Source organism: Ambystoma mexicanum, chromosome 2q (genome assembly GCF_040938575.1).
Source record: "Ambystoma mexicanum isolate Mex_15411 chromosome 2q, UKY_AmexF1_1, whole genome shotgun sequence".
NCBI classification, from domain to species: Eukaryota; Metazoa; Chordata; class Amphibia; order Caudata; family Ambystomatidae; genus Ambystoma; species Ambystoma mexicanum.
This window is the reverse complement of record NC_090924.1, coordinates 295,374,745-295,398,672: the sequence shown is the minus strand read 5'-3', so window position 1 is coordinate 295,398,672 and position 23,928 is coordinate 295,374,745.

Here is a 23,928-nt window from a genome sequence, read left to right as displayed (position 1 = left end):
CTTTGTCCTCTAGGATCCATACATTGTCTTCATTCAGTATCTCGGGACGTCTTACACACTTTTTTATGACATCATTAGTTCATTTTCTTAGCTCTTTCTCAAATTCCTTCAGGAAGTTCCTCCTTTAGGTTGTCATCAAATCGAGGGTATATTCGATAAGGTTGTATCAATGGATATCTCCTTCCAAATACTTGCTGCAGTATTGGCACGATAGCTGCTGTCATGCAAAGCACAGTCTCATGTCTCCAATAAAAAGGAGGTAGGGGGGCGGGATCTCCTGCGGATGTATGCATCTGCTCCTCTACAGTTTTCGGATAGCCATGTCTCTGAGATGCCAATAGGGTTAATCGCCCTTTCATTCAGGATGTTAAAGTCATTTGTGGCATTATTGGTAGACTGATCATGGGCCAGATTACAGAAACTTTGCAGCAGTGCAAGTGCAAAGTTGCACAGTATTAGCATTATGATATGATATGATATGATATGATATGGCATTCGTAACGCACCCATACACAAGTGTTTCAAGGCATGATGAGGCAAGGAACGGGGAACAGAGGGAGGACAGTAATAACGATCTTACTAGGCCAAGTGAAATTGAGATTGCGCAAGTGTAGGGGATGCAGGAGTGGAAAAGTGCCAGGGGAAAGGGGAGGGGGCAGTGCTGTACATGGAATCAAAACAATAACAAGAAGTGCGTCCAGCAGGTGGCAGGTGCAAGGGTAAGTGCAGAAAGCAGGTGTCCAAAAGTGCAGGTAGGGGCACTGTAGGGTTACAGATACAGACCCAAGTGCAAGGGGTTCCCAGGAGGCAGTGTGGGTGTGCAACCTGGCGGGCAGGGACCTGGGCCGAATCAGAGAGTAGCCAGGTGACCAGTGCAGTATCAGACAGGAAATCAGCAGGGGAGAGGGGAGAGGAAGAGAGAAGGCAGGAGCAAAAAGGAATGTCTTGAGGTGCTTCCGGAGATGGGTCTCCTCAAGTTTCAGAGAGGTAGCGAGGCTGTTCCAGAGAAAGGCCCCAGCCGAAGAAAGAGATCTACTACCAACTCATTGCTTGGAGAAGCGACTGACACTGAGGGAGTTGGAGGTGGAGAAGCGAAGAGCTCGAGTAGGAAGGTATTTACAAAGAGAGAGTTGTAGTTTTTGAGGACCCAGGCCCCAGAAGGCATTGTGGACAATGCAGAGGGTCTTGAACTTAATCCTTGCAGCCACTGGGAGCCAATGCAGAGATTTCAGTGCTGGAGAGATACGATCCCTGGGCTTGAGGCAAAGGACAAGTCTTGCAGTTCTATTCTGGATGAGGGCAAAGTAACATTGAGACATATTAAAAAACCATTGCACAGTGACAAGTATAGTTTGGCATGTTATAAGTACCAGGGCAAAAACTGCCCTTGTGCAAAAAGGATACATTTTTGCACCAGGGCAAAGTTTGCCCTAGTGCTAATACGGATTGGTACTAGCACTGGGGCAAACTTTGTGCTGGTGTAAAGATGCATTGAAAATGTATCTTTTTTGCAGTCAGGCATTTTTGCCCTGTTGCGTATGCCATGCCAAACTGTCACAGTGCAAAGGTGTCCTAGTATGTCCCAGTGTTTTTAAAAATGGGGCAAACTTTGCTGAGTAGTAACACTGTGCAAACCTGCACCTGCACCAGTTCAAAGTTTCAACATGTGTTTAATGCGGTATGTGACCTAGGGAATGAGCTTAAGGTGGGAGTGTCAAGGGGAAATAATCATCACTGAGCCATCATTCGAGAACTGGTTAGTTGCTCACCGTTTTGATGCCTTATGTGGCCATCTCCTCTGGTTTTTAGGCAGTGTAGCATTACGTTGGTCAGGGTGGGTCTGACCAGGGAAAGAAAAATGTCCTAGATTCTAGGATAGGGGCGTTTGTTGTTACATTTAGAAGGTCTGGGAGGATGTTCACCAGGATCTTTAGGTTGGGCTCTTTGGCTTCTAAATGTAATGGCGCCCATTGCACTAATAATGATGGTAATAATTTTGTTCCTTGATCTGGGTAAGAAGGTTTTGTAGATGGACCTTCAATTCATTTTGGGATTTACAAATGAGCTAAAGCACATTGACAATGTAATCTCCAATTAAAGAGAGTAGGAGTGGGCAAAAAGGAGGATGTCTGTAACCCATTCTTTCTGGCTTGATAGCCAGTAACTATTCCTGCACAGGGTGATCTTTGAGGGCTTAGGTCTTACATTTGTTCCTGACGTTTTTAGAGCTCATGGTTGTAGTAGATAGTAAAATTAAAAGGAATTATGGAATGTAGATGAAGTGGGGAAAATCACGATTGATATTGGTATTTATTTATTTTTTTATTGTTCACGTGTTAGGCACGTATAGAGGACGTAAATACTGTTTCAAAGCACCCACAGTGCAACAGGGTGGGGACAAGGAGACGTTAAACAATTGAAATCCATACACATATTAAATACAGTGGGCGGTTGCAAACCTTCTATGCCTTGTGAGTGTTTGGAACGTGCAACTGCAGAAGGGAGGGGGAATGGGATAGGTGCTAGGGTGCTCATGATTGAGCAACATGTGAAATGCTATGCAAAGTAAGTGCGAGCCTCCAGAGTGGAGGGTGAGCAGAGGCAAGTGCTGAGGATACACAGAAGCTGGGGGCGATTCTGTGTGGGAAGTCAGGGCCCCACAGATGCATAACGGCCCTGGACACCAAACAAGCAACTGTGAGATTAGCAGAGGAGAGAGTGGGGTAAGGAGGAGGTAAAGAGGAAAGTCTTGAGGAGCTTCTGGAATTCAAGAAAGTTCTGCTCAAGATGAAGAGGCAGTGGGAGGCTGTTCCAAAGAAGGGAGCCAGCTGAGGAAAGTGATCAAGTACCTGCCCTCTGTTTAGTGAAACGCTTACACACAAAGAGTTGGTGGCAGAGGAGCGCAGAGGTCTAGAAGGAGAAGCAGAGGAGTTCCTTGGAAAAGGAGCTAGAAAACGTATACTTAAATCACGTTTAAGTTGTTCACTGAAAACAACAGGGATGGTAGCTCATAGCAGGTTGGGTGATGGGAGGCACTACACCATAATTCTACCAACTTGTACAAGCACAATTGAGATTTAAATGTGGCTAGTAGTTCAGTGATGGTATATTGTAGATGACATTCGAATTTAGACAAACTTTATACAGGTACATTGAGCAGTGATTATTGTCAATTACAAACATACAGTTCATATGAAAATTACAAGTTTTACTGGTGGCTCATGGTGTTAGTCTGGCAGTCTGTGTGGGAAGACATGGGACCCACCTATTAGTTTGGGTGGGGGGCTGACCATCTCAAAATTGGGGGTAGGTGGGCGGGCCAAGTGAACAGAATAATAAACGCAACCCTTTGCCATGCTGTTTTGCCTGGCCCTCCTATGGTCAAAACACATTGCCATGTACGGTCAGAGCATGAGTTATAGTTACGTGATGGCTGGTCTGCCAATGGGGATCATAGACCACTAGTGCTGCAGTGCTGCAGATCTTTGGAGCTCCCCGGAGGTCATGTTGGGTCACCTCTGGTTTTGTCAAAAAATCCTTTCAGTGACTCTTTATATCTGGAGAATCTCTGGGATCCCTCGGATGGCAGTGTGGTCCCTGGCCTAGATGTCTAAGGATAAGGCAGAGTACTGTGGTGTCTAAAACATGCCACACCAGGACTATTACAAAGCTATCTGGTCAAGGAAGTGGTCCTGCGGTGGACGGTCAGCCACTGAGTAGAGCAGGATCATGTTGCAACCATGCTGCTGCAGATCTTATTCATGGCTCACCCGGACGCCAAGTTGGGTCACCTCTGGATTCTCCAAAAGCCTTTTCACTGTCTAAGTTTATCTGTAGATGTTCATTTCTACATTGCACCCAGCAAGTGTTCCTGCCATTTAAAAAAACTGCCAGGACAGTTTCATATTCCCATGCCTGCTAGAAACACCTTGCCACATGCCAGCTAGTGGCAGAAACCCAAACACACAACACTGCATGAATCTTTTCTCTACCTCTATGGATCGGTAGCAGACAGGTCCTTCTGCTTCCACCAGTGGTAGCGTGTTTGAGTCAGGGCCAAGACAGAGGAATATGCAGCATCCTCAATATGGGACTTGACTCGGACTGTGCATGCTTGGGTGATGGCTAAGGGGCCGCCAGAAGATCTCGAACGGTGGCCCTTAGTGCAGCCTTAGTGCAGTGCTTTCTCTCTGTTGATAAACACGTACTGCGTATGCCATGTGTTGAACCTATACATATATGGACACGTGCAGTAAGTGTCTAGAAAGAACAACATTTTGGCACTCCTGCTTTCTTGCAATGCAGAAAGCAGGTTTAGCCTCTGGATGAAGCAAAAACAAAGAGGTGATGGCTGGAATGTTTGGACTGAATCTTAACCACTGACATTGCTCGGGGCAACCCTCCAGACCATCGTTCTTCGCCTGCCAAGCCATTACAGAAGGGGAAAGACCATATGCAAATCAGGCTTGGCCCCACCCCAAAAGGGGCAGTCCAGCCCGAACTGCTAGGTCACATCCCTTCTGCACGAGACCACAAGCATCCCCAAACATGCTTCGCCCTTTTTGGGGCTCATCAGTGAGGAGTAGCATGGGTCTCTAAGCCCACCAGGCACGGGACCCACGTCTGGGCATACCCGTCCCACTCGGGGTGACAAAGCAAAAACAAAGAGGTGATGGCTGGAAGGTTTAGACTGAATCTTAACCACTGGCATTGCTCGGGGCAACCCTCCAGACCATTGTTCTTCGCCTGCCAAGCCATTACAGAAGGGGAAAGACCATATGCAAATCAGGCTTGGCCCCACCCCAAAAGGGGCAGTCCAAACCGAACTGCTAGGTCACATCCCTTCTGCACGAGACCACAAGCATCCCCAAACATGTTTCGCCCTTGTTGGGGCTCATCAGTGAGGAGTAGCTTGGGTCTCTAGGCCCAGCAGGCACGGGACCCACGTCTGGGCATACCCGTCCCACTCGGGATGACAAAGCAAAAACAAAGAGGTGATGGCTGGAAGGTTTAGACTGATTCTTAACCACTGACATTGCTCGGGGCACCCCCCAGACCATCGTTCTTCGCCTGCCAAGCCATTACAGAAGGGGAAAGACCATATGCAAATCAGGCTTGGCCCCACCCCAAAAGGGGCAGTCCAGCCCGAACTGCTAGGTCACATCCCTTCTGCACGAGACCACAAGCATCCCCAAACACGTTTCGCCCTTGTTGGGGCTAATCAGTGAGGAGTAGCTTGGGTCTCTAGGCCCAGCAGGCACGGGACCCACGTCTGGGCATACCCATCCCACTCGGGGTGACAAAGCAAAAACAAAGAGGTGATGGCTGGAAGGTTTAGACTGAATCTTAACCACTGGCATTGCTCGGGGCAACCCTCCAGACCATCGTTCTTCGCCTGCCAAGCCATTACAGAAGGGGAAAGACCATATGCAAATCAGGCTTGGCCCCACCCCAAAAGGGGCAGTCCAGCCCGAACTGCTAGGTCACATCCCTTCTGCACGAGACCACAAGCATCCCCAAACATGTTTCGCCCTTGTTGGGGCTCATCAGTGAGGAGTAGCTTGGGTCTCTAGGCCCAGCAGGCACGGGACCCACGTCTGGGCATACCTGTCCCACTCGGGGTGACAAAGCAAAAACAAAGAGGTGATGGCTGGAAGGTTTAGACTGAATCTTAACCACTGGCATTGCTCGGGGCAACCCTCCAGACCATCGTTCTTCGCCTGCCAAGCCATTACAGAAGGGGAAAGACCATATGCAAATCAGGCTTGGCCCCACCCCAAAAGGGGCAGTCCAGCCCGAACTGCTAGGCCACATCCCTTCTGCACGAGACCACAAGCATCCCCAAACATGTTTCGCCCTTGTTGGGGCTCATCAGTGAGGAGTAGCTTGGGTCTCTAGGCCCAGCAGGCACGGGATCCACGTCTGGGCATACCCGTCCCACTCGGGGTGACAAAGCAAAAACAAAGAGGTGATGGCTGGAAGGTTTAGACTGAATCTTAACCACTGGCATTGCTCGGGGCACCCCTCCAGACCATCGTTCTTCGCCTGCCAAGCCAATACAGAAGGGGTGCTTTGTTTTAGCCTCTGGATGAGCCTGACTTCTGCACTGGTCCTCAGTATAATTGGCGGGGCACTGGCCCTTGATGCCTGCTGAGGAGGGGCTGCTACTCTCCATCACACTGCTGAGCCCTTAAGCCTATACCATTGAAAGGCCCCAAGACTGCTGGACCTACAGACCCAAGCTATACCTGACTGATGATTCCCGCAGATGCCGCAATAGGCCTGGAGTTGCTTTTGGTCATTTGCAGATGGGACGTTAAGGCTGCACAAATCCTTTTGGGTTAGGACTAAGCCTGATTTACATATGGTGTTTTCCCTTACTTGAATGGCTTGGCAGGTGGGAGAAAAATGGTCTAGAGGGCTGTCCAGAGCTATGTTAGAGATTAAGATTGATTCTAAACCTTCCAGCCAACACCTCTTTTGTTTTGTCGTCACCCTGAATGGGAGGGTTATGCCCAGACGTGGGGCTTGAGCCTGCTGGGCTTTGAGATCCAAGCTACACCTCACTAATGACGCCCCAATGAAGCCGAAGCAAGGCTGGGATTGCTTACAGTCTCATGCAGAAGGGATGTGACCTAGCAGTTCAAGCTGCACTGCTTTTTGGGGCCCAGGGTGCGGCCATACTTGATTGGCATATGGACTTTCCCCTTTCTGGAATGGCTTTGCAAGCTGAAGAATGATGTTCTGGAGGGATGACTGGAGCAATGCCAAAGACAAATATGCCTTATAACCCTTGCAGCCATAATCCTGAGTGGGACGAGTATGCGCAGATGTGGGTCCGGAGCCTGACGAGCCTAGAGATCCAAGTTACGCATCACTGATGACACCCAATGAGTCTGGAACATTTCTGGGGATGCTTGTGGCTCTTGCAGAAGAGATGCGACCCGCAGATGAGGCCGGATGGCCACTGGTGGGTTGGGACCAAGCCTGATTTGCATTTGATGTTTCCCCTTACTGCAACGGCTTAGCATGCTGAAGAGTGATGGCCTGGAGGACTGTCCAGAGCTAAATCAGAGAATGAGATAGATTCTGAATCTTCCAGCCATCTCCTCTTTTGTATTGCTTAGACCAATAAATTGAAAATAACTGTCCACTGAGGCAGGGCCGACAATCGAACGTTCAGAGCCCAGCCCATCTTCTTCTGGACTGGTCTGAATGTGCTCGATGTTATTGACCCAGCCACTTTCACGCTAGGCAGAGCATCATCTAATTTTGTAAACGTTTGAAGCATGTATGCGAAGTCCATATCCGTTATGCCTGCTAAATTGCACATTTCAAAAAAAGGCCTCTGGCTATGGTCAACCAAAATCGATGCAATGGTATGACCAGTATTAACCAACGTATGTGAGAAATGGCTTACGCCACAGAGGCAAGCCTGCGCACAGAAATTGCCTACCCATGACAAAGCCAATTTCACCAAATGCCTTTTTATAACAAAGGACTTGCAGAAATAGAAATGGGCTTCTTGAAGAGGAGGCAGTATTGCCTCTTTTCGACATTCTGTTATGCTACGTTACTGGGATTTATACCGCGCACGGTTGCCATTTGCATGGTCAACAGGTGCTCTGGAGGACTCGAAAGAGAGGGGTTGAGGAGTTCCAAGAATCACCTTGCAGTCATCTATGGCAGGGGTCTGCAACCTTTGTATCTGCAGATGTTTTGGACTACAACTCCCATCATCCCTAAGCAGCGTAGTCAATGGCCAGATATCATGGGAATTGTAGCACAAAACATCTGGAGAACCAAAGGTTGCAGACTCCTGATCGATGGGTTGACATAAATCAAGCTATAGTGCATGCTTTCATGTAATTTGCTGCAAAGCATTCTCGGAGTAGGGAATCCCCCGGGGCCCCCCTTTGTCTCGTTTGCATGCTGGCCAAAGGCACTGTTTCTGGCTCCTTAACAAATGCCCCCTGTTCGCCGCCTTCGTTTTTTCCTTGATTTAAACTGTAGTTGAGGCTGCTTCAAAATCATTGGGGACCCAGCGAAAGTATTGCCAACTCTACATTCATAGATGTTTTAAGTTTAACGAGAAAAGGAGACATGTTTATTGCACATTTTATTCTACATTCAGTTATTCAAAGTCCAACGAATAAACATGGTGATTTTTCCTGGTTGTGTGTAACTTGAATTATGCTGCGTCCTTCTCACTGATGAAGGTTTTTTTTATTGCACATTTAATGTCTGTAGTTCTGAGCCAGACTGGAAGACAGTACTGGTAAATAAAGCATTAATTCATAAAAGAAGTTTCTGGGTTGGGCTGGGAATAAGCTGTGTCCTGTTTTCTTAAGAATGATAGATTCATAATGCTTAAAATAATAAGCACTCGAAGTGGAAGGTGTGCCAGATGTCAACGTGCACTTTCTCCACATTCTCTAATACTGAGCCCTTTGCAGACATTCATTTGTTTTAATATGGCATTATAGCCCGCTGTCAAGAGCTATGCTTGCCGTTAATGCCATTCATGCAAATGAGGGCGGAATTAATAACTGGTATAGCTGAAAGGCAATAATGGTTTTAGAAAATTCCAGTCATAAGAGAATATTCTGTTGAAAAGAGGGAGAAAGAAAATGAGAAACACTGGAATTTTACGACAGAAGACTTAAACTAGCCATTAATGCCCTCTGCCACCCCATTGTTTGGAATGGAAATGCCAGAATGCAATAAGCCCCAAGCAGGGATGCATTACTGCTCTAGGTAATGCCCTGGGGATCATAGTTAACGCTGGTGCGGGGGCATTTCCTGAAGCAGTAATGCCCCCCCCTGCAAGGGGCTTATTGCTATTAGTGCCCCGGCCCGTAAAACCGGGGTACTGGAAGCAATTCTTTTTCAGTTGCGAAACGCTCCGGTGTACCGCAACTGAAAAAAGAAAATAGAAAACAAAAATGGCCACCAAGGAAGGGGCAACGAAGTCTATTCTCCCATTCGATGGCGGGCATTGACATTTTTTTTAAAAAAAAGTAACCAAACAAAATGGCCGCCGTGGAAAGGGAGAAGGGACTACACAAAGTCCCTTCTCCCTTTCCATGGCAGTGTGTCACAGATCGGGACAGAAGAATACTTGGTGCATTTGCTCCCGATCAGGACCACAATGAATAAAGTAAGTGGGGTCAGGGGAGGGAGGTAAATATGAGGTAAAGTGGGTGGTGGGGGAGAGAGGCGACAGAGGGGATTTGGGGAAAGCCACTTACCTCATTCCGAGGCGGGGGAGATGGCAGCCTTAAGCCCTGATGATGCTCCGGGAGGCGGGATTACCATCTGCTAATGCCCCCGTTCCGAGCCTCCCCATTGGCAGGGAGGCTGCCAAAACACCATCTCCGGATGCTAATAATCTATAAAGCGCACGCCATAAAAAACATTGATTTTTGGTGCTTAATAAATAAAATGTACTTCTTACCAAATGTAACAATACTAATTTTTTTCAACTTCAGAAACATAAAAGGCTGTGTCAATCTTAGGTACATGCCAATGTGCCCCACATCATTCGAGAAAAGCTTATCCACTTGTGAATTTGCTGTACTTTCTGAAACGTGCAGTTTTCCATTTCACATTATAAATCTAGGAGCTACAACTCCCAGAATTAAAATGGAAAAAAAACAGGAGTGGATAAGCCCCCCCAAATGACATTGGGCATGTTGGCATCTATGATCTTGAGTGGAGTCAACCATGTGACCGACCTCAAATCTCTGCAGTAGGCGACTAAGACCGATGACTGTGCACTGGTGCCTGCCGTTGGGGTTTATCGAGTAAGTTGGACATTGGCAATACCTTTTAGAACTTGCCATGACAGACTCCTGGATCAAATAATCTCCACCCTTTTTTGGCAGGTATGTTTAATTGTACAGCATCCATATTTTCATACTGAGTTGGGAGGTGTTTTATATATTCATCAAACTCTAACGATTGCCCAAGTGGAGGTAGCGGGAGTGGTGGGTGGGACAAAGAGAAGAAGGATTTGGTAGCACAGACCTGCAGAAGAGGACAACGTATCTTGGAGAAGTAAGAATAGACTTTCTGGGATACCTGGACGTGTCTCCAAGAAAAGTGACTACAGAAGTAAAAGGGAGGAGCATGGGTAGGGAAACCTTTGGAGTGAAATGAACACACGTAATAGGGCCAAACAGCACTGTTAACACAATTGGTTGGCAGGTCAAGACAACAATTAATGCAGGCAACGGGAACATGAAAAAGAAAAGACAATGTACTCTTCGGAAGCGTTGGTCTGGTTGGCCAGGGATCATCGGTAGGCAAAAGAGAAAAAGGTGACAGATGTCACTCATTGCAGGTGAATGAGACACAAAAGGGAGTGAGTGAAAGACAACAGGTCATCCCACGTGTGTGCCCTGTACAGGGATAATTAACTCACTCAATGCAGCACTAATGACAGCAGCAAACGTGAACATTTGTGATGGGGATTTCTGGGGGTTATTGAAACTAAACCATTGTGAAGGAAAATGAAAAGTGGGGCCTAAGGGGAAATGCCGTTGGAATGGTGCAGAAAGGAGACAAGGGACATAGACACATGAACGTATGACACACACATGTATATTGTGAAAAACAGAATGAGTGCAGCATTTTAATATTAAAGTATGTGGACAGAATAAGCAAAGCACAGACACATCTTTGTGATCAGACTTGTCTCTAGTGAGACGAGGGATTTAGGTAAGTAATTGTGTTTTAGGGGTGCCAGACTGTAAAGACTGGAGGGGGTGTCTGTACTTCTGCTCTCTATATGTTAGAGGAGAGGCACAGAGGACCCCAGCCAAGATTCTCTATTATTGGTAAGGTAGTCGAGCAATCAAGGAATAGCTTCTCAGGAGGTGATTCAGGCTGGTTCTTAAGTACAGTGTAATCCCCAAGCCCCCACAAAGGAATGTCCACACACTGTATTAGTTAAAACACAGTCTTGATATCATTCATATTCTAGGTTATGTACACTATCACAATAACACACTTTGTGCTCGGAAAATCAATAATGGTAAATATATACAGTTCTAAAGTGGTACCACAAATATTATCAGATCTCATTAAAGTGCATCAAGAATACTGTCAAAATGTCACACAGATCAATAAAGAGGAAACAAGCAGTAGAGAGAGGAAGGAAAGCAAGATGGTTGAACAATTGGCAGAATGCTGGCCACGTACCACTAGAAACAGTTCTGGGTGGAGATCCCCCCACCTGGGCAAACTGTAGGTTAAAGATATAGCACAAGCCCAGTCCATATATTGCTCTATGAGTCTTATTTCCTTCTACAATAGTTCTACAGCCCCAATGTACCTGGAATTGTAGAGTTCGTTGACGGGAAATCAACGGCCCTTCTTGAGTGCCCTCCCTTTAAGGCAGGGAGGGCACTCGAACGTCCGACAGAGAACAGGGTGAACTACAGCGGTGAAGTGGCAGCTTCGTTCCTAGTGGTGCTCGTTGATGACGGAGTGTTGGCGTCCTGCAAGGAAGAGGCATGCGGGGCACCTCGGTGATGGTAGTTCTGGACCGCTAAAATATGTTGAAGAACTGTGGTCCAGCAAGGGTGTCGAGTCGTCGGCGTCTCTGTGGGCTTTAGGTGGCGGGAAACCCACCGGCAGATGCTCCTCAGCGCGTCGACGGTCGGGCCATCTCCAGCGGGATAAAGCGAGCAGCGATGCAGACGAGAGCGTCCTTGGCTCAAATTAAGTTCTCAGGCAAACGGGAGTACGGCAGCTCTAGTCGGCAACGGCGGTCATCGACAGTGGCGGACAACAGTCCGGACGCTTCTCTTTGGGATTCTGCGGCAGCCCCCTTCTCCGGTCGGCAGCCTGTCATAGGTCTGTCTACCAGGGAGCTTTGGCAAAGATCAGCTGGTGCACGATGGTCCCTCGTAGCTCGGGAAGAGGGCACTGTACAAGGTCCTCTCTGGGTCAGTCCTTGGCGACACAGCAGCTTTCAGATTGATGGAGAGCAACAGCAATTCTTCTCTTCCAGCAGGGCTTCAAGGTTAAGCTTCAGTTTCAACTCCAGTCTCTCTACAGCTTCTGAACACGAATTTTAGCAGTGAGAGGCCCCCAGATATGCTAGTTGATCTCCCATTCATTCTGCTGGGTCACACTCAGGCAACCAATCGGTCAGAAGAGCATTCATGCAGGCAGGCATCCTTTCAGGTGCATAGGGCATTCAGGCCATTCACTCCTCTCCAGACACTCACAACAAGTTATGTGTATTGGGACAAGTACCCAGCCATTCCACACTCCACACTGCATTCATACCAGTTTCAGGCAGGGCTGTCTCAGTCATTGCATCAAACACCAGATAATAGACACCCACAACACAGAATGCATATTCGTCACACACTCCATTCACCCAGGTCCCACCCACAGGGTGTACCAACAACATACAGTCACTGGGAAGGCTCCAGCCAGTCTGGCCTGGACTTCACAACAACACCATATATGGAACTTCCACCCAACAGCCGGTCAGGGGGAACGGACAGAGTCAGGGCTTCCGAGGACTTTGGAAAGAAAAGGTAACAGGTAATAGAAAGCAAGAGGCCATGGGGGCCATCTTGTTTCCTATCAGGAATCAACTGATTCCAATGCCAGGGCCTGGGTATCCCAAAATGGAGGATACTCAGAGCACCTGTCAAATTCAGCATGGAGCTGCCACCAGCCCATACCCTGCTCTGTGGGCCATACACAGTTGCCCAAAAACATACACTAGGGGCACAGGGTTGTACCCCCACCCATGGGTGCCATAAGGGTATCCCATGGGTCTGGACACCAAACCAAAAGAGAGAGCTGCACTGCCAGGAGTCCCACATGGACTCCTGCTTGGAAAACACGACAGAACACAAGATAAAATGCAGTAAACAACGGGGATAAGGAGGCTCTGTCCCTCCGATGCATTTCCAGCATCACCGTCGCCCCCCCCCCCCCAGACTGAGGTTAGGGTGCCTAATCTCCCACGAGATAGACACCCTCATCCAGACAGTCAACATACCTTCTCGAAAGGCCATCTGCATTATCATGACTCTTCCCTGGTCTGTGCTCTATGGTGAAGTCTATCCCTTGCAGACTAATGGACCACCTGAGCAGTTTTGGGTTTTCACCCTTCATCTGCATCAGCCACTTAAGGGCTTATGATCTGTTTGTACCTTGAAGGTAGACCCTGTAAGGTAGGGCCTAAAACGCCTAAGGCTCCAAACTATACTAAACCATTCCTTTTCAACAGTAGCCCACCTAAGTTCTATACCCTTGAGTTGCCTACTGATGAATATGATAGGATGTTCTCTTCCTTTGTCATCTAACTGGGACAAGACAGCGCCAATTCCGGTGTCACAGGCATCCGTCTGGACGATAAAGGGTCGGCTGTAGTCAGGAGCACACAGCGCAGGTGCCCTACACAGACTTTCTTTCAAGCCATCAAAGGCCCTCTGACAGTCTACAGTCCAATTAACCTTCCTAGGTTGTTTGGGTGAAGTCAGAGCTGTCAGGGGTGCAGCTATGGTTCCATAGTCTGCCATGAAATTGCGATAATACCCAGTGAGGCCCAAAAAGGCTCTCACCTGGGTTTGAGTAGTGGTAGTCTCCCAGTCATGTACATCCTGTACTTTACTGGGGAGAGGTTGGATTTGACCCCCTCCTACCTCATGACTAAGATACGTGACTTTCCCCTGAGCTATCTGGCACTTGGTGGCCTTGATAGTGAGGTTAGCCCTTTTCAAGGCCTGCAACACCTTATCCAGATGTGTCAAATGCTCTTACCAGGTGGAACTGTAGACGGCAATGTCGTCTAGGTAGGCCACACAAAAGGCCTCCAGCCCACTGAGAGCATGATTGACCAATCTCTGGAAGGTGGCAGGGGCATTCTTCAACCCAAAAGACATGACCCTAAACTGGTAGAGTCCCTCTGGTGTTGAGAACGCCGTCTTTTCCTTGGCATGTTCCGTCAGAGCTATTTGCTAATAGCCTGAGGTAAGGTCAAAGGTGCTCACAAATTTGTCTATGAGCTCATCAGTCCTGGGCAATGGGTGCGCATCAGTTTTGGTGATGGCATTGACTCCTCTGTAGTCCACACAGAACCTCCAATCCTTGGTACCTGCCTGGGAACTTGCCTTGGGGACAAGGACCTCTGGACTGGACCAGGGACTGTTTGAGGGTTCAATAACACCCAGATCCAACATCTTGGCAACATCAGCCTGGATGTGGTTCTTTACGGTATCAGACATATGATAACAACTGTTTTTGACAGGCACACTGTCACCAGTGTCAATCTCGTGCCTACACCACGTGTAAGGCCTGGTGTCAGTGAGAACAGAGAGGCATACTGCCGGAGCAAAGTCCTTCAGGCCTTCTGCAGCTCAGTCGTCAGATCGGGAGAGAGATGGACTCCCTCCACGGGGCCATCCTGAGCGTTTCTATGCAGCAAATCAGGAAGGGGCTTACTCTCATCCTCTTCTTGCTCTGAAGCTTGCAAGAGACATGAGACTTCGGCTCGCCTGTGGAAAGGCTTGAGCCTGTTAACATGGAATATCCTGAGGGGCTACCCCTGGGATTCCCATGTCAACCAGATAATTGACCTCACCCATCTTGGAGATTATCCTGAAGGGTCCAGTCCATTTATCTTCCAAAGCCCGAGGCTTGGTAGGCTACATCACGAGGACCTCCTGTCCCGGCGTCCAATCCACTTGCGATGCTTTAAGGTCATGCCAGTACTTATTCAATTCCTGGCTGGCCTTGAGATTCGCTGTTGCCTGACCCATCATCTGTGTCATCCTCCATCTAAGGCCTAACACATAGTCCCCAACTTGCTTGGTGGGACCTGGAGTCGTGGCTTCCAAACCTTCTCTGATTAAGGCAAGGGGCCCCCTCATGGGATGTCCAAAGAGTAACTCAAAGAGGCTGAAACCAACACCCTCTTGAGGTACCTCTCTGTAAGCAAACAGCAGGCATGGCAGGAGGAGATCCCACTTCCTCCTTAGGGGCTCTTCCAAAGCAGCTAGCATGCCCTTGAGAGTTTTATTAAATCTCTCAACCAGACCATTGGTCTGGGGGTGGTAAGAGGTGGAGAACTTGTAGGTTACCCCGCACTCTTTCCACATGGTTTTCATGTAACTAGACATGAAGTTGGATCCTCTGTCAGAGACAACCTCCTTAGGGAATCCAGCACTGGTGAAAATGCCCAGGAGAGCCCTGGCAACCCTCTTGGCAGTTACAGTCCGAAGGGGTATTGCTACTCTCATCCGTGGCCAGTAGAAATGGGCAGAGAGCCTCTGCTTAGTCTTCTTGGTCCCAAGATGACCAGACAAGGGCACCTCATACGCCAACTGCAGCAGGAAGGGCCTGTAAACATGGGGTACCACCAACCTCTTGAGGGCACCAGGTTCATGCTTAGTGGACTCACTAACAAGGAGCTGACCCTCCCAATAAATCCAGAATGTCCTAGGCACTTCTCCTTGTGCCTGGGACAGGGCCTGTTTCCTCAGACCCTCGAGAGAGTGGCACTCTCTCTGTCCCTTACAGAATTCCGCCCGGGAGGGTCCCCCTTCAGCTAAAAAGCATTGAAGGTCGGGATGATCCTCCTGGTTGAGAGCCTCTCCTACAGGAAAGTCTTTTGGCTGTTCTCCCACAGGAGTTTAGATGGGATTCACCACTGGACCCAGCCCGTCCGGAGCATGGATCCCAATGGGTGCTGTCGGAACAACAGGCAGGAAGAGCAGGGGCTCCCTCCACAGAAGTGGCCTTCTTACTCTTCCGTCTCCTTCGCGCCTTGGGTTTCCCTGTGGGCGAGGGTACTGGGCTCGCAGCCAGACCCTGTGTGACCTGCGATCGGGTGACCGCCACAGCAGCCATGGGTAGACCATCCGTGATCATCCCCAACTCGACCAAATCATTTCCCAACAAAATGTTTGCAGGCACGTTGTCCTGAAACAGGACCGGACACTTCGCTGTCTCCAATCGTAATGTTGACTAAGGCTACAGGCGATAATTTGAGAGCCCCACCAGCTAACCGGGTGGTTCTCAGAGGAGCACCTACATAGTCCTCTGGCTTGAGAAGGGTCCTGTCCACCACTGTCATGCTTTCCCCAGTGTCTCTCAAACCAGTAGAAGGCTGGCCATTCAAGAGGACACTTCTCAAAACCCTACGAGTGTTCTGTGGGATAGTCGCCAGTACCTCTGTGTACTGGTCCCAGGCCCCAAGGGACACTAAGGAAACCTCTATGGGAGCACCGAAGGTGATTCCAGTAGAGGAGGGGAGGACAGTGGTCTCCACCTTAGGTACAGAGTAGGGATAGGTCAGGCTGACAGCCTGGACTCCAAGTGCCTTACCCTTACACTTGGGGTCACCCCTTCGGTGTTCCAGAGCCCCACAATCCCAACAAGTGCCAGGAGTGCGGGGTACGGTACTGGAACCACTGGGACCCTGTTTTGCAGCAGACGGACCACTACTCTTACTCCCACCCACAACAGACTTATCCCCACTAGGTTTTTGGGTCTTAGGAGAGGAGGGTTTTGGTTTACCCGACTGTAACTGCTTTTGGGATCCTTCAGCTTTCTGAGAGGCCCCCTTATCTTCGTCCTTGTCCTTCCCACTGGAGTTCTTAGGGGACACCCGGTGAGAGATCCACTTGTCCGACAAACTAGCCAGCTTAAAGTGGTCCAAAATGTTCTGGTCAGCAACATACTGATGCAGCTCTGGTGAACATGCTTCCGAAAAATGCTCAAAAAACAAAAGGTGGGACAATTCAACAAACATTTTCACTTTGTAACCATCAATCCACCCCATCATGTTCATGTGCGCAACACTCACCAAGTCAATCCAAGACACATTCTCTTGTTTCTTAAATTCCCTGAACCGTTTAAGGTATTGGGTAGGCGTTTTACCAAACTTGGCAATTAAAGTAGACTTCATGCACTCATACTGACCCCTTTCTTCCACACTCAGTTTCAGAATACAGTCACATCCAGTTTGAGGCACTCTGCTTAACAAACACTTAGCCCAATCTCTCTTATCAACATCGTGAATTGCACAAGCCATTTCAAACGCTTCAATCCATTGGAGGATATCAGAACCCTCCGCATGCACACCAACTAAGTCTTTCATAAATTTGGTTGCTGGGGACCTGACACTCTCAACTGGTTTAGCTGAAGTCTCCACTCGAGCTTTCTCTAACTGGATTTGCTGACATTCAGTGTCCTTGTCTTTGAGTTCAAGATCCATATTTTTGAGTTCAACTTGCTGTGCCAACTCCTCTTTCTTAAGCTCAGCATCTATTTCCAACTTGTGATATTCAAAGGCCAATTTCATTCCTAATAACTCAAGTTCCAAGGAATTACTGGGGTTTGGAACAGAGGCAGCAGGAATAGTGGCATTCCCAGAAACAGATTTGGCGACAACCCTCGGGGTAGAGATCTCATTGGTTGCATCCCCCCTTTCAAGAGTTTCACAATCAGTATGATAGTCCACCAGGGCAGCTATCAGCTCAGCCCTAGACTTATACACAAGGTCTAACTCCCTGGCTTCACAAGCACTCTGGAGAGCCTCTAAGCTCATCCGAGGCAATTTACCATTCGCAATAGATTCCATTGCTTGTAATGCAGTTATCTTTTACACAACTAAACCTCAATTTAACAAAGTGCAGATATTTTGTAAGTGGCACGGTTATACACTGATTCTTAAAACCATAAGCATCCCACCGCTGCCACCAGTGTAAAGACTGCAGGGGGGTGTCTGTACTTCTGCTCTCTATATGGTAGAGGAGAGGCACAGAGGACCCCAGCCAAGATTCTCTATTATTGGTAACGTAGTCGAGCAATCAAGGCCTAGCTTCTCAGGAGGTGATGCAGGCTGGTTTTTAAGTAGAGTGTAGTCCCCAAGCCCCCACAAAGGAATGTCCACACATTGCATTAGTTAAAACACAGTCTTTATATAATTAATATTTAAGGTTATGTACACTATCAAAATAACTCACTTTCTGCTCAGAAAATCAATAATGGTACATATATAAAGTTCTAAAGTGGTACCACAATTATTATCAGATCTCATTAAAGTGCATCAACTATACTATCAACATGCCACACAGATCAATAAAGAGGAAACCAACAGTAGAGAGAGGAAGGAAAACAAGATGGTTGAACAATTGGCAGAATGCTGGCCCCGTACCACTAGACACAGTTCTGTGTGGAGATCCCCCCACATGGGCAACCAGTAAGATAAAGATATAGCACAAGCCCAGTCCATATATTGTGTAATGAGTCTTATTTCCTTCTTCAATAGTTCTACAGCCCCAATGTACCTGGAATTGTAGCGTTCGTTGACGGGAAATCGACTGCCCTTCTTGAGTGCCCTCCCTTTAAGGCAGGAGTCACGGGTCGTCGAACGTCCGACGGAGAACAGGGTGAACTACGGCGGTGAAGTGTCAGCTTCATTCCTAGCGGTGCTCGTCGATGAAAGAGCGTTGGCGTCCTGCAAGGAAGAGGTGTGCGGGGCACCTCGGTGACGGTAGTTCTGGACCGCCAAGAGATGTTGAAGAACTGTGGCCCAGCAAGGGTGTTTGAGTCATCGGCATCTCTAAGGTCTTTAGGTGGCGGGAAACCCACCGGCGGATGCTCATCGGTGCTTCGACGGTCGAGCCTTCTCCAGTGGGATAAAGCGGGCGGCGATACAGACGAGAGCATCCTTGGCTCAAATTAAGTCCTCAGGCAAACGGGAGCACGGCGGCACCAGTCGGCGACGGCGGTCGTCGACAGTGGCGGACAACAGTCCAGGCGCTTCCGTGGCAGTCCCCGTCTCCGGTCGGCATCCTGTCATAGGTCTGTCTACCATGGAGCTTTGGCAAAGATCAGCTAGTGCACGATGGTCCCTTGTAGCTCGGGAAGAGGGTGCCTTACAAGGTCCTCTCTGGGTCAGTCCTTGGAGACACAGCAGCTTTCAGATTGATGAAGGAGAGCAACAGCAATTCTTCTCTTCCAGCAAGGCTTCAAGGTTAAGCTTCAGTTTCAAGTCCAGTTTCTCTTCAGCTTCTGAACACGAATTGTAGCAGTGAGAGGCCTGCCAGATATACTAGTTGATCTCCCATTCATTCTGCTGGGTCACACTCAGGCAACCAATCGGTCAGAAGGGCATTCATGCAGGCAGGCATCCAATCAGGAAAAACAAGGTAACAGGGAATAGAAAGCAAGAGGCCACAGGGGCCATCTTGTTTCCTATCAGGAATCAACTGATTCCAATGGCAGGGTCTGGGTATCCCAAAATGAAGGATACTCAGAGCACCTGTTAAATTCAGCATGAAGCTGTCACCAGCCCATACCCTGCTCTGTGGGCCACACACAGATGCCCAAAAAAATACACTAGGGGCACAGGGTTGTACACCCGCCCATGGGTGCCATAAGGGTATCCCAAGGGTCTGTACACCAAACCAAAAGAGAGAGCTGCACTGCCAGGAGTCCCACATGGACTCCTGCGTGGAAAGCCTGACAGAACACACGATAATAAGCAGTAAAGGACAAGGATACAGAGGCCCTGTCCAGAATCACACAGACCATGATCCATAGTTTTTGCACACCACTTGCAGGCCTCTCTCACCACTGAAACCCCTAGCGTTATACTCAGCAGAGAGCGGGAAACAACTATGACAACCATTACACCTTGGCTTCCAGTGCATGATGGATGTTCAATGAAAGATGTATTTATTTATTTAAGTTTTAATATGAGGCCAACCATGAACAGAGCTGCTTCATAGACCCTTCATAGCAGGGGAAGGGAGGGTGAAAGATTGCTATTTACAAACATTCAGATCAGTAAAGTGCAAAAGAAAAGTCAGAGGACAAAAGCCAAAAAAGGTACGTTGATGCACCAGGGAAGCAAAATACTAAGTGCAAAGCAAGAAAGCAAGAGGCAATACATGCAATCTTCCTCATGGGGGCACGGTTTAAGTGCACGTTGATGGGAAGGCGAGCCGCTTTACCCAAATCAGAGTTGCAAATGAAAGGAGCCACAAGAGTTGTCAGCTTAGATCAGGTATGGTAAGATCAGTTCAGGTTCCTTATCTTGGTCATTCACTCAGTGCAGAACAGGTCCAACATCTAGCAAGAAAATCGTGAATGTATGTATTTATTGGACATTTGTATGGCGCCTATAGACAAGTAAATCACGGAAAAACTCTTTCCTGAAGGGTTAAGTTTTTTTTGCACTAAAGGCAGTTCTGCAACAATTTGATGATGATGATGATGGGAAGAGGGCTCTAGAGAGAGGCACCTTCAGAGTCGAGTTTCCTTCCAACAAATGTCTATTTTCTGAATGCAGCAGTCACCATCTTACAAGGAATTGCTGAACTGATGGACCTATTTGGTATCTATCTTTTAACCATGCCTAACAGGTAACATGAGACTTTATTCCAAAAAGCAATGCAGTTGAGGCAAAGAACGTTACATCTGTTACATGCCCTAATCATTAATTAATGAAGAGAAAAAAGAGAAGGGGTGATTTGGACCTGGGGTCTGATGCCAAGGGCCAATCCTGCTGCCTTGCTCTGAATGAGCTGGTGCTTCTGGGTAAGAATGTTTTGTGAGACCCAGCAGGAAGATGATGCAATGGTGAAGGTGAGACAAGACCATAGCAGATAGGACATTACATTTCTGGGACATATTCAATAGAGGAAGGATGTATTTAATTATATGAAGCTGGACATATGACTTCTTTATGAGGTCTTGGACATGAGGGATGAATGAAAAGAGGTAATCAAAGACAACCCTGGTGTGAGGCTGATTTTGTTATGTCAGTGCTGCCTTTGAATAACTGATTCCCAGAAGATCACCTGACCTAGACCTTAAGTGGAGGAATTACCCTTCCTCACTAGGAGCCAATGAAGGCACCATCCTGGCTGTTGTCTCGCTCGGTAGTAGTAAAATAAGCCAGACTAGCCTAGAATACACATTGCCCTGACATAACTGGGCTTGGAATCACAGGGTTGATAATTGCATTATAAAAGATGTGTGCGGCTTCCATAATTGTGTGTTCCTATCAGTCACTGTGCCACAACCAGACATGGCTTATATTTAGATACGTACCTGTCTGATTCACTGGCTGATTAATGGAGACAAGTATGTGCAGAAGTTACATTTCTCACTCTGCCTGCAGTGACTTTGTGTCCCAGTACTTGTCAGCGATGCTCAGATGACCTTTGGACCTGCTCTCTAACACAGCATAGTTGGTACTGTAATGTCAGTAGACTTGTTACAGCAAAGCGCATGTGTGCACTTTAATTTTGGCATGTAGCATTTTGAAAGAGTGTGGTCTGATTATCAGACATCCTTTTCAGAAACAGAATTAACTGCATCATTTTATATTAATACAAGTAGAAACAAATTGGGCTTTTATACCCTGGCAGATGGCAATCCATCCCAGAGACATAACATCAACTGGAATAAAGGACTGCCTACTGTTCATCTAAAAGTGGATGGACGCGAGTTATCTCAATATGAAACTCCAATAAGACTTGGGTACTAGCTGTCAATTAAGATAAGAACCTCTGGATCTCATTCAGTCTCTAATCCAACCCGATCAATGAATAAAGTAAAAAACATGGACATACGCCTTGATTCGGAATTCACTTTAAAGAGACACGTAGCGCTGGTTTCTATATCTTTTTTTTTTTTTTTTTATCAATTTGAGAATACTAAAGAACCTTTTTTATGTGATCTTTGCCTCAGCAGGTGATGGCTGTGAATGCCTCGACTTCCACCAGTCCACACTTTGAAACCAGCATCTATCTTGGACAGATAAGCTGCTTCCACAGAGTCAAGACCACATCTCTTCTGTCCTAATCTCCCTTTACTGCTTTTCAGTAAATAAATGAATAATCTCAAAAGCCACGTGTCTCGTTCATAAAACTCTGAAAGCACCTAATCCTCACTTTCTTGCACATAAATTGCAATTCTTCTGCTCATGTTGACCTATAAAAGAAATCCGAATAACTTTCTGCAAAAGGGAGACATTCTTTACCTCTACTCTTAATGAAGAAAAGTAATAGTCTGAGCTTGAGAAAAGGGATTAAGACCTATCTGTTGGATCCACAGTGATGACTTCTGCCATCACAGACATCTCCTGTGTGACCTTGCTCCACTTCTTCCTTAGTGCCCAGATGCCTTTGGATGAAAGAACACTGTTTCTAAAACTACCAACATACCTAAATGCAAGGCTGAAAAGAGGCAGTCAGCTACACAGCAATTTCACAGAGTGGGCTGATTGCGGGCTGCTCATCATGAATAGAAAGGCATGTCTTTCCTAAGCATTGAACTTAAGTTGGTGTACTTGAAGTCTAGGCTATCTGAGGACAAACCCGCTTGGACACGGTACATATGCCTGTTAAGTGGTGGCACCAGGATCTAGGTTTACAGATACACACCACCTCCATATCTTGAGCCAAAAAGCCAGATCACAAATTGTGTATAACTTGAGGATTCAGAGAAGAATTTGGAACTCATTATTGGGGCACTGCAATGGGGTCTTGTAGTTGTTGGCCAACAATGCAGTTCAATGACGATGCAGATTTTCTGGTACTCTGTGGGAATGTTCAGTTTAGCCTACACTGGAAAGGTAAATGGTGTTCTCAGAATCTAGGACTGTGTCTAGGGCACCACTGTAGGCCTCTTCCTCTGTCTCTTCACCTGTGTTTCCTGTGGATACGTCTGGGGTTTCGTCTTTGGGCTGTTGGCTTCTTACTCTTGCTCTTCTTCTAGAAGAGATAAGGGCGGGCTCCCCCAAAGGCCACCTTGCCTACTAAGCAATCTGCCTAGCAACTGGGACCCTGCAGAGCCAACACCAATGCAGGGAAAAGCCGTTAGGCAGAAAAACCCTGGTCTCGATGGTTTGTGCGGAGAAGTAGACTTGCAGGTTTGTAATCCAAAAGGAAGATTCAAAGGATACAAAAAGTGGGACAGCGATTCCAATGAGGTAAATGTTCCGGGTTTGTGACGTTTTTAGGTTTGCACAGATGGAAGATGGAGAGCAGGACTCCAAGACCCAAGACCCAAGATGCACCAGGCAGAGACAGCATTTCCAGGTAAGAGAATGGTAAGTATGGAAACAGGTAAGAGAGGCAGGCAAGATTGTGGGAGACCAGACAAAAGAGATAGGAGGGAGAAGTGACAAACAGCGGAGAAGGCACAAAGCAAGTAATCCAACGGGACCAGCGGCAGGATGCTGGGAGAGCGAGAGGACTACTCGTGTCAAGCACTGTGGCAACTGCTGGAATGGGAAAGCAGAGCAGCTCGGAAGGCACAGAGAAACCAGGAGAGAGAGAGAGAGTCAGTACCGGGGGAACCGGGACTGGGGAATCGCTGTAGGAAAACACACAAGTGGAGAGGGAGTAGCGAACTACAAAGCTTCTGACCAAGCTGGAGGAGGGTTGCAATGCACATGTACGATGCACTGTTCTCTGTATATGCACTGGGGTGGCCATGATGGGAGAAGTCTAGACCGCTGGGCAAGGTTCAGGCAGTATGTCAGTTCGTCAATGGAGCTTCCAACGGTTCCAAATTCTCCACGGCTGATTTGTGACAGGTGTGTTGTGATCTGGCTAGCCCTGATGGAAGACGGTGCAAAGCTTTAAGTTTGGTGACATTTCATTGAAATGGGGATCTTTTCAAAAGGTTGATGGTATGTTATCATATAGATAATAAGAAAGGAGTGGTCAGGATCAACATTTAAAAAAAATAGCTGTTGCTGCTGAGAGTACTACACTGTTCTGAATGACTGTATGCGCTACCTGTATTATGTGTCAAGAGAAGGGTTATAGGTCAGGCTCATAAATTCTTCGGCATTTCTGGTTGCTGCAAAAACATGACATTAGTGATAATCTAGTTATATATGCATTTTATGTCTCCTAAGCACTACAG